This window comes from Hyperolius riggenbachi, chromosome 11 (assembly GCF_040937935.1).
Source record: "Hyperolius riggenbachi isolate aHypRig1 chromosome 11, aHypRig1.pri, whole genome shotgun sequence".
In the NCBI taxonomy this organism is placed as follows: Eukaryota; Metazoa; Chordata; class Amphibia; order Anura; family Hyperoliidae; genus Hyperolius; species Hyperolius riggenbachi.
The window spans coordinates 2,857,679-2,871,528 of record NC_090656.1 but is presented as its reverse complement, the minus strand read 5'-3'; the positions used below and the strand labels follow the sequence as shown (position 1 = coordinate 2,871,528).

The following is a 13,850-nucleotide window of genomic DNA, read 5'->3' as shown; positions in this document are numbered from 1 at the left end:
TGGGAGGAAAGTGAAGTGCCCAGAGGAAACCCATAGAAACATATGAGGGTCGTTCGGAAAGTAACAGTTATTTCTATTGAACTGATTAAAACCAACCTGAAGTGACCTAAAGCAAAAACTTAGATACTCACCTAAGAAGAAGGAAGACTCTGAGACCCATAGAGCAGGCGTTCTCAGCCAGGGTTCCCCACGGTCTTTGCAGGGTTCCTTTCGGTATTTGCAGAGTTCCTTGCGGTATTTGCAGAGTTCCTTGTGGTCTTTGCAGGGTTCCTTGCGGTATTTGCAGGGTTCCTTGCGGTCTTTGCAGGGTTCCTTGCAGTATTTGCAGGGTTCCTTGCGGTCTCTGCAGGGTTCCTTGCGGTCTCTGCAGGGTTCCTTGCGGTCTTTGCAGGGTTCCTTGCGGTCTTTGCAGGGTTCCTTGCGGTATTTGCAGGGGTTCCTTGCGGTATTTGCAGGGTTCCTTGCGGTCTCTGCAGGGTTCCTTGCGGTCTTTGCAGGGTTCCTTGCGGTATTTGCAGGGGTTCCTTGCGGTATTTGCAGGGGTTCCCTGGCTTTTTCCCCTCCCGGTATTTGCAGGGTTCCTTGCAGTCTTTGCAGGGTTCCTTGCGGTCTTTGCAGGGTTCCTTGCGGTCTTTGCAGGGTTCCTTGCGGTATTTGCAGAGTTCTTAGCAGTATTTGCAGGGGTTCCCTGGCCTTTTCCCCTCCTGTGACCGTGGTGAGCTGAGAAAGGTTAAAATGTACCTCTGTGTCCTCGTCACTCATTGTATGCTTGCCCCATGTGTGCTGGGGATGGGAGATGAAGTATAATACTGCACACTATAATGGGGAGTACTGTATAAAGAAGCACTAAATTGGAGGTTAATAAGCACATTAATACAAATCAATAGAATAGGAAATCAGTATAATGAGCAACACCATAATAAGGGGCGACGTAATAAGAATTACACTAACATGCTACTATAATAGGACGTGGAATGGGGGCTAAAGCAGGACTGTTACAATGAACAACCTCGCCCATTTATAAAGGCCATGCATCCTGCAAAATAAATCCCCCCTTCCCCCGCTGGTGCAGGCGTTCCGTGAGATCCAAACATGATTTGATTGGTCCCTCCAGGGTAAGAAGGTTGACAAGGCCGCCATAGAGCCTTTCTAGTCCTCTCTACATCTCCTCGTTCCCCAGCTGTACCCCTTTCAACATCTGCACATTTGGGAGTTCTTAGAGGCAGGGGCGTAACTAGAAATCACTGGGGCCCCTGCAAAACTTTGGATGGGGGGGCCCAGACTCCTTAAGCATCACTATAGTTACACAGCACTTGGGGAAGGGTGGAAAGGCTGGGTGTAGAGCAGGGCTGTACACAAGACCCTGCTGAACACTGAATAGGGACTGTTTTCAAACTTTTGTCCGCAAAACTGTGTATGATTCCTTATCAGTGGCTGAGCAGATGCAGTCATTAGAACAATTTTGTGCAGAGAGCAGAAAGCCTTTTCTCTCTGCGCCCTTGGTTGTCTGTCCCTCAGGACAGGGAAAGAAAACTTCTCCCCCCACAGGCTCCCTGTGGCTTCTGGGCCCCCCTGCGGCTGCATGCCTTGCAGGGTCTATTGTTACGCCCCTGCTCAGAGGGCTTCAGGAAGCTGTTGTGTCCCTGAGCGCTTCTGTAGATGGCACATCCATACTGCTTATGTACAAGGCCAGATTCTGTACTTCTGCAGGCGGTCCAAAGAGGCCCGAAGAAGTATTCGCCCTGCAGGTGGAATTATTTCCTCAGGAGGACAGCGGCAGAACGAGGACGCGGAGAGAGGACCAGGAAGCTCTGTGGGATCCAAAGCTTTGCCTCTTAGTAAGTAAGTAACTAACTCATAGCTCCCAACTGTCCCTCTTTTAGAGGGACAGTCCCTCTTTGGGAACCCTGTCCCTCTTTCCTCCTCATTTGTCCCTCTTTCAGGACTGTGTCCCTCTTTCTATGTAAATATATATATTTCTCTACTAAAAATGTGTTTGACTCTAAACTTTATTCCCATCCTTTAACCCTTAGCCGACCGCGTCACGCCAGCGGGCATAGCCGCGGCGGCAGCCCCAGGACCGCCTAACGCCGATCAACCTAAAGTCCTGGGGCTTTGTTTTGGTGGAGGTCGCGCGCAGGGTGCTCGTGCATCTCCTGCTTGTTGGGCGGAGCTGAGCTCCGCCTTCAGTCTCCGAGCAGCGGTTGCCGCTCGGGAGACTGTTAGATGGCATCGCCGTGTAATCACTGGTACAGCGCTGCAATCTGCCATGTGACACGGCTGTCCCCTCCAGAGGCACAGGGGTGATCGGCTGTCATAGGCTGAAGTCTATGACAGCTGATCACGGGGATTGGCTGGCGGGGGAGGGGGGATTATTCATTAAAAAAACACACATTTTTATAATAAGAAAAAGACAAATAAACAAAAACAAACAAACAATCATCTGGGGGGCGGTCAGACCCCACCAACAGGAACTTTAGCAACAGGAAGCTCTGTTGGTGGGGAGAAAAGGGGGGGGGGGGGGGGAATCACTAGTGTGCTGTGTCGTGTGGCCTTGCAGCTTGGCCTTAAAGCTGCAGTGGCCAATTTCTCAAAAAATGGCCTGGTCTTTAGGGGGTTCAATACTGCAGTCCTCAAGAGGTTACATTGATATATTACTAATTGTAAGGGCTCGTTCAGACTATACGTGCTGCCGTGCACATTTTGGCAGCGTGCATAGTGTGCGACACGCAAGGATGGTAGAAGGGCATAGACAGCCCTTCTACTGTTCCCATCATATGCGCTGCGCAGCAGGGAGATGCGCTATCGTGTGCTGCACGCATTTTTGGGAATCGCAGCGCAGATCTCATTCATTGCAGTGGATGGGATCTGCAGCGCAGCGCATAGTAGCACAGATGGCATGCGATCGGACGTGTTGCGTTCCGATCGCACAGCCATCTGCGCTAAATGATGTGAACGAGGCCTAAAGTGTTACTATGAAGGAAAATGAACCAGGATAGGATAAGGACCAGTGTGGTTTGAATTATAAAACATATTTTTCTTATGAAATCTTCATGGTGTGCGTGAATAAGGTGTGGCAGCGGTGTGATCAGGGGTGTGGCAGGGGCGTGGCTTAAGTGTCCCTCTTTCTCATCTTAAAAAGTTGGTAGGTATGCTTTTTCTTTTAAGGTCACTCCAGGGTCACTCCTGCGATTTGGCGAGGAACCTGTCATTACGCACCGCTCGCAACTCTACAGGGAGGGCAGAAGAAGAATGCACCAGGGGAGTATTACATACTTGTCCTGAGACTCTATTTAGCCTGATGACCATATACTCTGTACAGCGCTGCAGAAGATGACAGCCCCATATAAATAATAAGAATGATTGCAGCCTTGTGCAGTTATATTTCTAGAGAAAAAGGCCCTATAGAGACACTGGAAAACTGGGATAAACTATGTGCACTTGTTGTAAATAAGAGCCACACCCACTTTTGCCTGTAGTCACACCCCCTTTCCAGAACTTTCCAGTATATTTATAGGGCCCCCATTACGTCCTTTCTAGAATCCTCTTCCTCCTTTTCCCGCCTTCTGTCTCTGAAACTCCTCCCCCTCGCGCCTGAATTGGGCGTTTCCACAGAGGATCCTTTATACTCCGCTTTCATTCTGCTTCTCACCTGCCACACCCAGCCGGCTCCGCCTCCTCGCTGCCGCGCGAGGCTACATTCTTCTCTCTCCCGCGGCCATTCTGCTGCTGCTGCGTGTGAGTCCGGCGGCCAATCAGGGAGCGGCCTCCTGCGCGTGACGGCGTTCCATAGCGGGGCTCGCGCGCACTGCAGAGCTTCGCGGCTGGAAGGTAATTGATGCAGACATTTAATAGGCAACGTGTCGGGAGCATGCTGGCTAGCGCATCATTCTGGAGCTTGTGCACGGTGGAATATTGTAGTGACGCATGCAGAAACATGCAGAGTGTACTGAGATATGTATTTAGCATAAGAAATGACACTGCATATATTACTGGAATATTCTGAGTATTCTGAAATGCCTTTACCCCAAAATATTCATTATACAGAATTATAGTAAAATGAGGAGTACACTGGAATATAATGAGCATGCTGAAGGCAACATGTAAAGAAAATACAAAGTATGTATATGTTAGGCAGGGAGCGCTCTTATTTGCAGAAACCGCACGTGATGCAAGTTGGCGGCCGCCGCAGAAAATGCTTCGGTCTGCAATGCGATTTCCCTTTTCTTGCAAACCTGCTTTGCATATTATGCTTTTCTATGGAGCTACAAAAGTATGCGTTTTGAAATATGTTTTATGCAGCAGCAGATGTAGTAATTTTTTTCTCTCGTTGAAATGGCGGGTAAAACGCAAAAGCCTGAAAAACGCATACAAACTGTCACCCACCCCACCCGAGTTCCTGACCATTCTGTGATTTGTTTCACTTTAAAAAGAGTCTGAAGCCCCCCAAAATACCTGTTTTTACTGGCCATTTATGTGAAGCAATAAGATCCTAGCTAAAACGCAGCATTCCTGTGGCAGAATGAGGTCTTAATCCCCCCGGAATCCCCGGGGCAAAATTCGGGGCGCCTTTCTGGTAGAGGCAGAGCTTTGTGCTGTAGCTCCGCCTCTGCCCACGTCAATCTCCGCCTCCTCCCGCCCCTCTCAGTCTTCTTTCACTGAGAGGGGCGGGGAGATGCAGAGATCGGCGCAGATTGACTGTTCTAGAGGCGGAGCTACAGCGCAAAGCTCTGTCTCCCCTGGGCAGCAAAGTCCACAACCTGAAAAGTTGTGGAATTCGTTCTGCTGCAGGGATGCAGCGTTTCAGCTAGGATCTTATTATAAATGGCCAATAAAAAACAGGTATTTGTATTGGCTTCAGACTCTCTTTAAAGGGATCCTTAAGCCATCTTGTTCGCATTGCGGTCCACATTAGCACCCTGCGTGGCCTGCCGACTCTGAGATAGCGAAAATGAAACTAGTTGGCGGCGGGGGAACGGAGGATGGTGGAGGACTGGCGCGGGCACGGGACGGCTGCAGGGGGCTGGTAAAAGCCCCAGGTAACTGAAACTCTTTTTTTTGCAGATGGCTTAAAGGGAACCTGAACTGAGTAAAATTATTTAAAATAAACACATGATATAGCTGTAAATGAATATTACGCACTAACCTCCCAGTCAGTTCCTCTCAGAAGCTCACCATTTTCTTCTAAAAGTGATCCCTTCCAGTTCTGACAAGATTTTGTCAGAACTGAAATATACCAGTTGCTGTCAGTTATATATCAGCCGCTGTCAGTTACAACTGAATGTGCAAGGTAATGTCCATGTTTCCCTATGGCTCCAGTGGGTGATATTACAGTGTAACAGTGTGCTGACCAGGAAGCTGTTAGGGGGTAATGGCCATTTTGAAAATGGAGAACTGAGAATTCCATGGATCACAGTGGACAAACAGGACGCAGGAGAGGAGAAAGAGATTGATGAGCAGACTACATGGGAGGCACCGTATTTTTCGGACTATAAGACGCACCTAGGATTAGAGGGCAAAAATCAGGGAAAAAAACCGCCAAACCACTAAACTTGGTGTGTGTATGGTGTAGGGGCGTCTTATGGACCCTTTCCCCCCAAACTGTCTCTATCTAAGCTACACTCACTGTCCAGCTACACTAACACCTGCTTCCCCACTAACTACATTACACTAGCCCCTACTGCTCCCAAAAACCTACAATGCCCCCCTATCTACACTCAGCTACAATGCCTTTACTACCTACACTAAGCTGCAATGCCTTTACTACCTACACTAAGCTGCAATGCCCACACTACCTGCACTAAGCTACCATGCCCTACCTACCTACACTAAGCTACAATGCCCCCACTCCCTACACTAAGCTACAATGCCCCCACTTCCTACACTAAGCTACAATGCCCCCACTACCTACACTAAGCTACAATGCCCCCACTACCTACACTAAGCTACAATGCCCCACTACCTACACTAAGCTACAATGCCCCCACTACCTGCACTAAGCTACAATGCCCACACTACCTACACTAAGCTACAATGCCCCACTACCTACACTCAGCTACAATGCCCTCACTACCTACACTAAGCTGCAATGCCCCCACTTCCTACACTAAGCTACAATGCCCCCACTACCTACACTAAGCTACAATGCCCCCACTACCTACACTAAGCTACAATGCCCCACTACCTACACTAAGCTACAATGCTCCAGCTACCTACACTAAGCTACAATGCCCCCACTACCTACACTAAGCTACAATGCCCCCACTACCTACACTAAGCTACCATGCCCTACCTACCTACACTAAGCTACAATGCCCCCACTCCCTACACTAAGCTACAATGCCCTCGCTACCTACACTAAGCTACCATGCCCTACCTACCTACACTCAGCTACAATGCCCTCACTACCTACACTAAGCTGCAATGCCCCCACTTCCTACACTAAGCTACAATGCTCCAGCTACCTGCACTAAGCTACAATGCCCTACCTACACTCAGCTACAATGCCTTTACTACCTGCACTAAGCTACAATGCCCCCCTATCTACACTCAACTATAATGCCTTTACTACCTACACTAAGCTACAATGCCCTCCCTACCTACACTAAGCTACAATGCCCTCGCTACCTACACTAAGCTACCATGCCCTACCTACCTACACTCAGCTACAATGCCCTCACTACCTACACTAAGCTGCAATGCCCCCACTACCTACACTAAGCTACAATGCTCCAGCTACCTGCACTAAGCTACAATGCCCTACCTACACTCAGCTACAATGCCTTTACTCCCTACACTAAGCTACAATGCCCCCACTACCTACACTAAGCTACCATGCCCTACCTACCTACACTCAGCTACAATGCCCTCACTACCTACACTAAGCTGCATTGCCCCCACTACCTGCACTAAGCTACAATGCCCTACCTACCTACACTCAGCTACAATGCCTTTACTACCTACACTAAGCTACAGTGCCCCCACTACCTACACTAAGCTACAATGCCTTTACTACCTACACTAAGGTACAATGCCCCCACTACCTACACTAAGCTACACTGCCCCCACTACCTGCACTAAGCTACAATGCCCCCCACTACCTGCACTAAGCTACAATGCCTTTACTACCTACACTCAACTACAATGCCTTTACTACCTACACTAAGCTACCATGCCCCCACTACCTACACTAAGCTACCATGCCCCCCTACCTACACTCAGCTACAATGCCCTACCTACCTACACTCAGCTACAATGCCCTCCCTACCTACACTAAGCTACAATGCCTTTACTACCTACACTAAGCTACCATGCCCCCACTACCTGCACTAAGCTACCATGCCCTACCTACCTACACTAAGCTACAATGCCCTCCCTACCTACACTAAGCTACAATGCCTTTACTACCTACACTAAGCTACCATGCCCCCACTACCTGCACTAAGCTACTATGCTCTAGCTATAGGCACTAAGCTACAATGCCTTACCTACCTACACTAAGCTACAATGCCCTACCTACCTACACTCAGCTACAATGCCCTACCTACCTACACTCAGCTACAATGCCCTACCTACCTACACTCAGCTACAATGCCCTCCCTACCTACACTAAGCTACAATGCCTTTACTACCTACACTAAGCTACCATGCCCCCACTACCTGCACTAAGCTACCATGCCCTACCTACCTACACTCAGCTACAATGCCCTCCCTACCTACACTAAGCTACAATGCCTTTACTACCTACACTAAGCTACCATGCCCCCACTACCTGCACTAAGCTACTATGCTCTAGCTATAGGCACTAAGCTACAATGCCCTACCTACCTACACTAAGCTACAATGCCCTACCTACCTACACTCAGCTACAATGCCTTTACTACCTACACTAAGCTACCATGCCCCCCTATCTACACTCAACTATAATGCCTTTACTACCTACACTAAGCTACAATGCCCTCCCTACCTACACTAAGCTACAATGCCCTCCCTACCTACACTAAGCTGCAATGCCTTTACTACCTACACTAAGCTACAATGCTCCAGCTACCTACACTAAGCTACAATGCCCCCACTACCTGCACTAAGCTACAATGCCTTTACTACCTACACTAAGCTACAATGCCCACACTACCTGCACTAAGCTACTATGCCCTACCTACCTACACTAAGCTACAATGCCCCCACTACCTACACTAAGCTACCATGCCCTACCTACCTACACTCAGCTACAATGCCCTCACTACCTACACTAAGCTGCAATGCCCCCACTACCTACACTAAGCTACTATGCTCTAGCTACCTGCACTAAGCTACTATGCCCTACCTACCTACACTCAGCTACAATGCCTTTACTACCTACACTAAGCTACAATGCCCCCCTATCTACACTCAACTACAATGCCTTTACTACCTACACTAAGCTACAATGCCCCCACTACCTGCACTAAGCTACAATGCCTTTACTACCTACACTAAGCTACAATGCCCCCACTACCTGCACTAAGCTACAATGCCTTTACTACCTACACTAAGCTGCAATGCCCACACTACCTACACTAAGCTACAATGCCCTCACTACCTACACTAAGCTGCAATGCCCCCACTACCTACACTAAGCTACTATGCTCTAGCTACCTGCACTAAGCTACAATGCCCCCACTCCCTACACTAAGCTACAATGCCCCCACTACCTACACTAAGCTACCATGCCCTACCTACCTGCACTCACCTACAATGCCCTCACTACCTACACTAAGCTGCAATGCTCCCACTACCTACACTAAGCTACAATGCCCTACCTACCTACACTCAGCTACAATGCCTTTACTACCTACACTAAGCTACAATGCCCTCCCTACCTACACTAAGCTACAATGCCTTTACTACCTACACTAAGGTACAATGCCCCCACTACCTGCACTAAGCTGCAATGCCCCCACTACCTGCACTAAGCTACAATGCCCTCACTACCTACACTAAGCTACAATGCCCTCACTACCTACACTAAGCTGCATTGCCCCCACTACCTGCACTAAGCTACAATGCCCCACTATCTACAATCAGCTACAATGCCTTTACTACCTGCACTAAGCTACAATGCCCTCACTACCTACACTAAGCTGCATTGCCCCCACTACCTGCACTAAGCTACAATGCCCCCACTACCTACACTAAGCTACAATGCCCTCACTACCTACACTAAGCTGCATTGCCCCCACTACCTGCACTAAGCTACAATGCCCCCCTATCTACACTCAGCTACAATGCCCCCACTACCTGCACTAAGCTACAATGCCTTTACTACCTACACTAAGCTACAATGCCCTCCCTACCTACACTAAGCTACAATGCCCCCACTACCTGCACTAAGCTACAATGCCCCCCTATCTACACTCAGCTACAATGCCTTTACTACCTGCACTAAGCTACAATGCCCCCACTACCTGCACTAAGCTGCAATGCCCCTACTACCTGCACTAAGCTACAATGCCTTTACTACCTACACTAAGCTACAATGCCCTCACTACCTACACTAAGCTGCATTGCCCCCACTACCTGCACTAAGCTGCAATGCCCCCACTACCTACACTAAGCTACAATGCCCTCACTACCTACACTAAGCTGCATTGCCCTCACTACCTGCACTAAGCTGCAATGCCCTCACTACCTACACTAAGCTGCATTGCCCTCACTACCTGCACTAAGCTGCAATGCCCTCACTACCTACACTAAGCTGCATTGCCCTCACTACCTGCACTAAGCTACAATGCCCTCACTACCTACACTAAGCTACAATGCCCCCACTACCTACACTAAGCTACAATGCCTTTACTACCTACACTTAGCTGCAATGCCCCCACTACCTGCACTAAGCTGCAATGCCTTTACTACCTACACTAAGCTGCAATGCCCTCGCTACCTACACTAAGCTACAATGCCTTTACTACCTACACTAAGCTGCAATGCCCCCACTACCTGCACTAAGCTACAATGCCCCCACTACCTACACTAAGCTACAATGCCTTTACTACCTACACCAAGCTACAATGCTCCAGCTACCTACACTAAGCTACAATGCCTTTACTACCTACACTAAGGTACAAATGCATTTTCCATACTTACCGATCCTAAGGGAGAGGGTGCTGTCAGGGAGGGACTGGGCTGCTGTTTATCCTGGGGATGATGGTGTCTTGGGTCCCCTGTAGTCTGATCCAGAGGGCAGGGACATCTGTTGCAAGGACTGGATGCCTCCTGGAGCCGGAACGCCTGCAAGGACCGGAGTCACATGGGCAGCGCCTGTTGATGGCCCATGTGATTCAGCCTCGATGTTTTGCGTCCGGGTGATGGCAAACGAGGAAGATCAGCCAATCCAGTGAGATTGCCGCTGCTGCACGTGAGCCACCGATGTCCCAGAGCCACCGATGTCTTCTGTCTGGGTGACGTCAAACAAGGAGGAAGATCAGCCGATCCAAGGAGATTGCTGCTGCTGCACGTGAGCCACCGATGTCCCCAGAGCCACCAATGTCTTCCATCCGGGTGGCGGCAGAGAAGAAGGGACATCATTGGCGAGGAGTAGATGCCTGCTGGAGCCACTGAAATTACCAGAGTCACGTGGGCTGCGCCAGCGGATGGCCCACGTGACTCAGCCGCCGATGTCCTCTGTCCGGGTGACAGCAGTGAGGGAGGAACATCTGCCGATCCAGGGAGTTTGCCGCTGCTGCACAGGAGCCTCCAATGTCCCCAGAGACGCCGATGTCCTCCATCTCGGTGGCAGCATACAAGAAGTGACATCGGGTGCGGGGAGTACATGCACCGCCGATGTCCTCTGTCAGGGTGACGGCAGTGAAGGAGGACGAACAGCTGATCTTACACCTAGGGAGATTCCCACTCCGCTGCATGGGAACCACCGTTGTCCCCAGAGCCACAGATATCCTCCTAACGCCGGGTGGCGTTAAGGAACCATGGACATCGGGAGGAGAGCCAGAGGGTGGTCATGGAAGGAGGAGAGCCCATGCATGGTGAACACGGAAACAGGATGCAGGACATGGCGGCTGGATAGGTGAGGGCTTACAGTACGTCCTGCACCTGCTTATGGGGGACATCTGGCTGCACATTCGGACTATAAGACACACTGACCCCCCCCCCCCCACACACACACACACACACACTTTTGGGGGAGAAAAAGTGCGTCTTATAGTCCGAAAAATACGGTAAGTATGACCTGTGTTTGTTTATTTTGACTTTTTATTTTCAGTTCAGGTTCTCTTTAAGGATCCCTTTAAAGTAGCAGTGTAAATACAAATGGAACCCCATAGCAAAATATTATCTTTCTCTTGTAAAATAAGCATAGTTGGCTCCAGGCCCGTTTCCACTAGATCAAATCTGCATGTGTTTTTTCACATGTAGAATCACATAGCCAATACAAGTCAATGGGCCTGTTTCCAGTAGCCCATCAGAATTTGCATACCACAAGGTTAGTGTGCAATTTGCCTGTAATGTAATTAATAGGAAAATTGCATGCATTTTCACCATGCAAATTCGCGTACGTTTTTGCGTAAAATGAATGTAAACGCACACAGACACTGACATGGTTAAAGAGGAACTCCAGTGAAAATGTTATTAAACAAGTGCTTCATTTTTACAATAATGATGTATAAATGATTTAGTCAGTGTTTGCCCATTGTAAAATATTTCCTCTCCCTGATTTACATTCTGACATTTATCACATGGTGACATTTTTACTGCTGGCAGGTGATGTAGCTGCTGCATGCTTTTTTGGCAGTTGGAAACAGCTGTAAACAGCTATTTCCCACAATGCAACAAGGTTCACAGACAGGAAACTGCCAGGAGTACCACGGTCCTCAGAGATTCTTGTGGGAGGGGTTTCTCCACAATATCAGTCATACAGCGCCCCCTGATGGTCTGTTTGTGAAAAGGAATAGATTTCTCATGGGAAAGGGGGTATCAGCTACTGATTGGAATGAAGTTCAATTCTTGGTCGGAGTTTCTCTTTAAATTTGCATATTTACAAATATATGCGAAAATGCATGTATGTTAAAATTCACATACAAACGCGTGCAAATTCGTTTACATGTTTTCCGATACGGAATTGCACTGCAGTAGTGGAATTGTAGTCGGACTGTGCAGCCCTCCTTCTACCCTCTCCATGGATATGAGTGGAAGTAGCTGCATACACTGCAGATGGTCAATCATTCCAAGTGGCCTTGCAGATTTTATTCAAATTTATGCAGCTTGGAAATAAACCAATGAAATGCAGCGGCTGTTACGATTGGTTGAGGCCTCATTCACACATGTTGTGCGTATTTCCGTAAAACGTAATGTGCGCCATGCGAGTTCCTCAGAAGTGGGTACACTGTACTGCACTGATTAGCCACTTGTGCACCGTGCAATACTGCATTATTATTATGGGCCGTTTATTGCCTTTGTGTTACCCCAGGCATGAAGGCCTGTGCTATACCCCCTCTGCCACACACACAAATGCACACAGCAGAGAATATAAAGCATGTGCCGTATAAGGAGGATACATAATACAGAAAGTCCCTGACATACAAATAACCTGTTGCATTTTGTTGCATACTCCCTCCCTGCACTTCCCCAGCGTGGTAAGGCAAAGTATAGCACGGCAGATGCTGTGCTCTCACCTCTCTGCTGGAGTCCGGTGCTGTGCCTGTGCGACCATCCTGTCTGTCCCCATCCCCCTCCTGCACTTCCCCAGCGTGGTAAGGCAGAGTATAGTACAGCACAAGCTGTGCTCTCACCTCTCTGCTGGAGTCCGGCGCTGTGCCTGTGTGACCCTCCTGCCTGTCCCCATCCCCCTCCTGCACTTCCCCAGCGTGGTAAGGCAGAGTATAGCACGGCAGATGCTGTGCTCTGACCTCTCTGCTGGAGTCCGGTGCTGTGCCTGTGCGACCATCCTGTCTGTCCCCATCCCCCTCCTGCACTCCCCCAGCGTGGCAAGGCAGAGTATAGCACGGCACAAGCTGTGCTCTCACTTCTCCGCTGGAGTCCGGTGCAGTGCTTGTGTGACCATCCTGTCTGTCCCCATCCCCTTCCTGCACTCCCCCAGCTTAGTGTGTAAATGCAGAGTATAGTGCAGCAGAAGCTGTGCTCTCACCTCTCTGCTGGAGTCCAGTGCTGTGTCTGTGCGACCATCCTGTCTGTCCCCATCCCCCTCCTGCTCTCCCCCAGCTTAGTGTGTAAATGCAGAGTATAGTGCAGCAGAAGCTGTGCTCTCACCTCTCCGCTGGAGTCCAGTGCTGTGCCTGTGCGACCATCCTGTCTGTCCCCATCCCCTCCCTGCACTCCCCCAGCGTGGCAAGGCAGAGTGTAGCATGGCACAAGCTGTGCTCTCACCTCTCTGCTGGAGTCCGGCGCTGTGCCTGTGCGACCCTCCTGCCTGTCCCCATCCCCCTCCTGCACTTCCCCAGCGTGGTAAGGCAGAGTATAGCACGGCACAAGCTGTGCTCTCACTTCTCCGCTGGAGTCCGGTGCAGTGCTTGTGTGACCATCCTGTCTGTCCCCATCCCCCTCCTGCACTCCCCCAGCTTAGTGTGTAAATGCAGAGTATAGTGCAGCAGAAGCTGTGCTCTCACCTCTCCGCTGGAGTCCAGTGCTGTGCCTGTGTGATCATCCTGTCTGCCCCCTTCCCTTCCTGCACTACCCCAGCCCAGCGTGGCAAGGCAGAGTATAGCACGGCACAAGCTGTGTTCTCACCTCTCCGCTGGAGTCCAGTACTGTGCTTGTGTGACCATCCTGTCTGTCCCCATCCCCCTCCTGCACTACCCCAGCCCAGCGTGGCACGGCAGAGTATAGTGCAGCAGAAGCTG

General features: G+C 49.8%; 1 protein-coding gene across 2 annotated transcripts in view; it reads left to right on the top strand.

The window, feature by feature from the left end:
- The first annotated feature begins 3,693 nt into the window (after positions 1-3,693).
- Positions 3,694-13,850, top strand: part of LOC137539063 (CCR4-NOT transcription complex subunit 1-like) — a 138,217-nt gene continuing 128,060 nt past the window's right edge. The window contains exon 1 of one of the 2 annotated variants that reach the window (XM_068261537.1): positions 3,694-3,831. The gene's annotated coding sequence lies outside the window, so the exon portion shown is untranslated. The remainder of the gene's footprint in view (positions 3,832-13,850) is intronic. The other variant, XM_068261538.1, reaches the window with a different exon arrangement.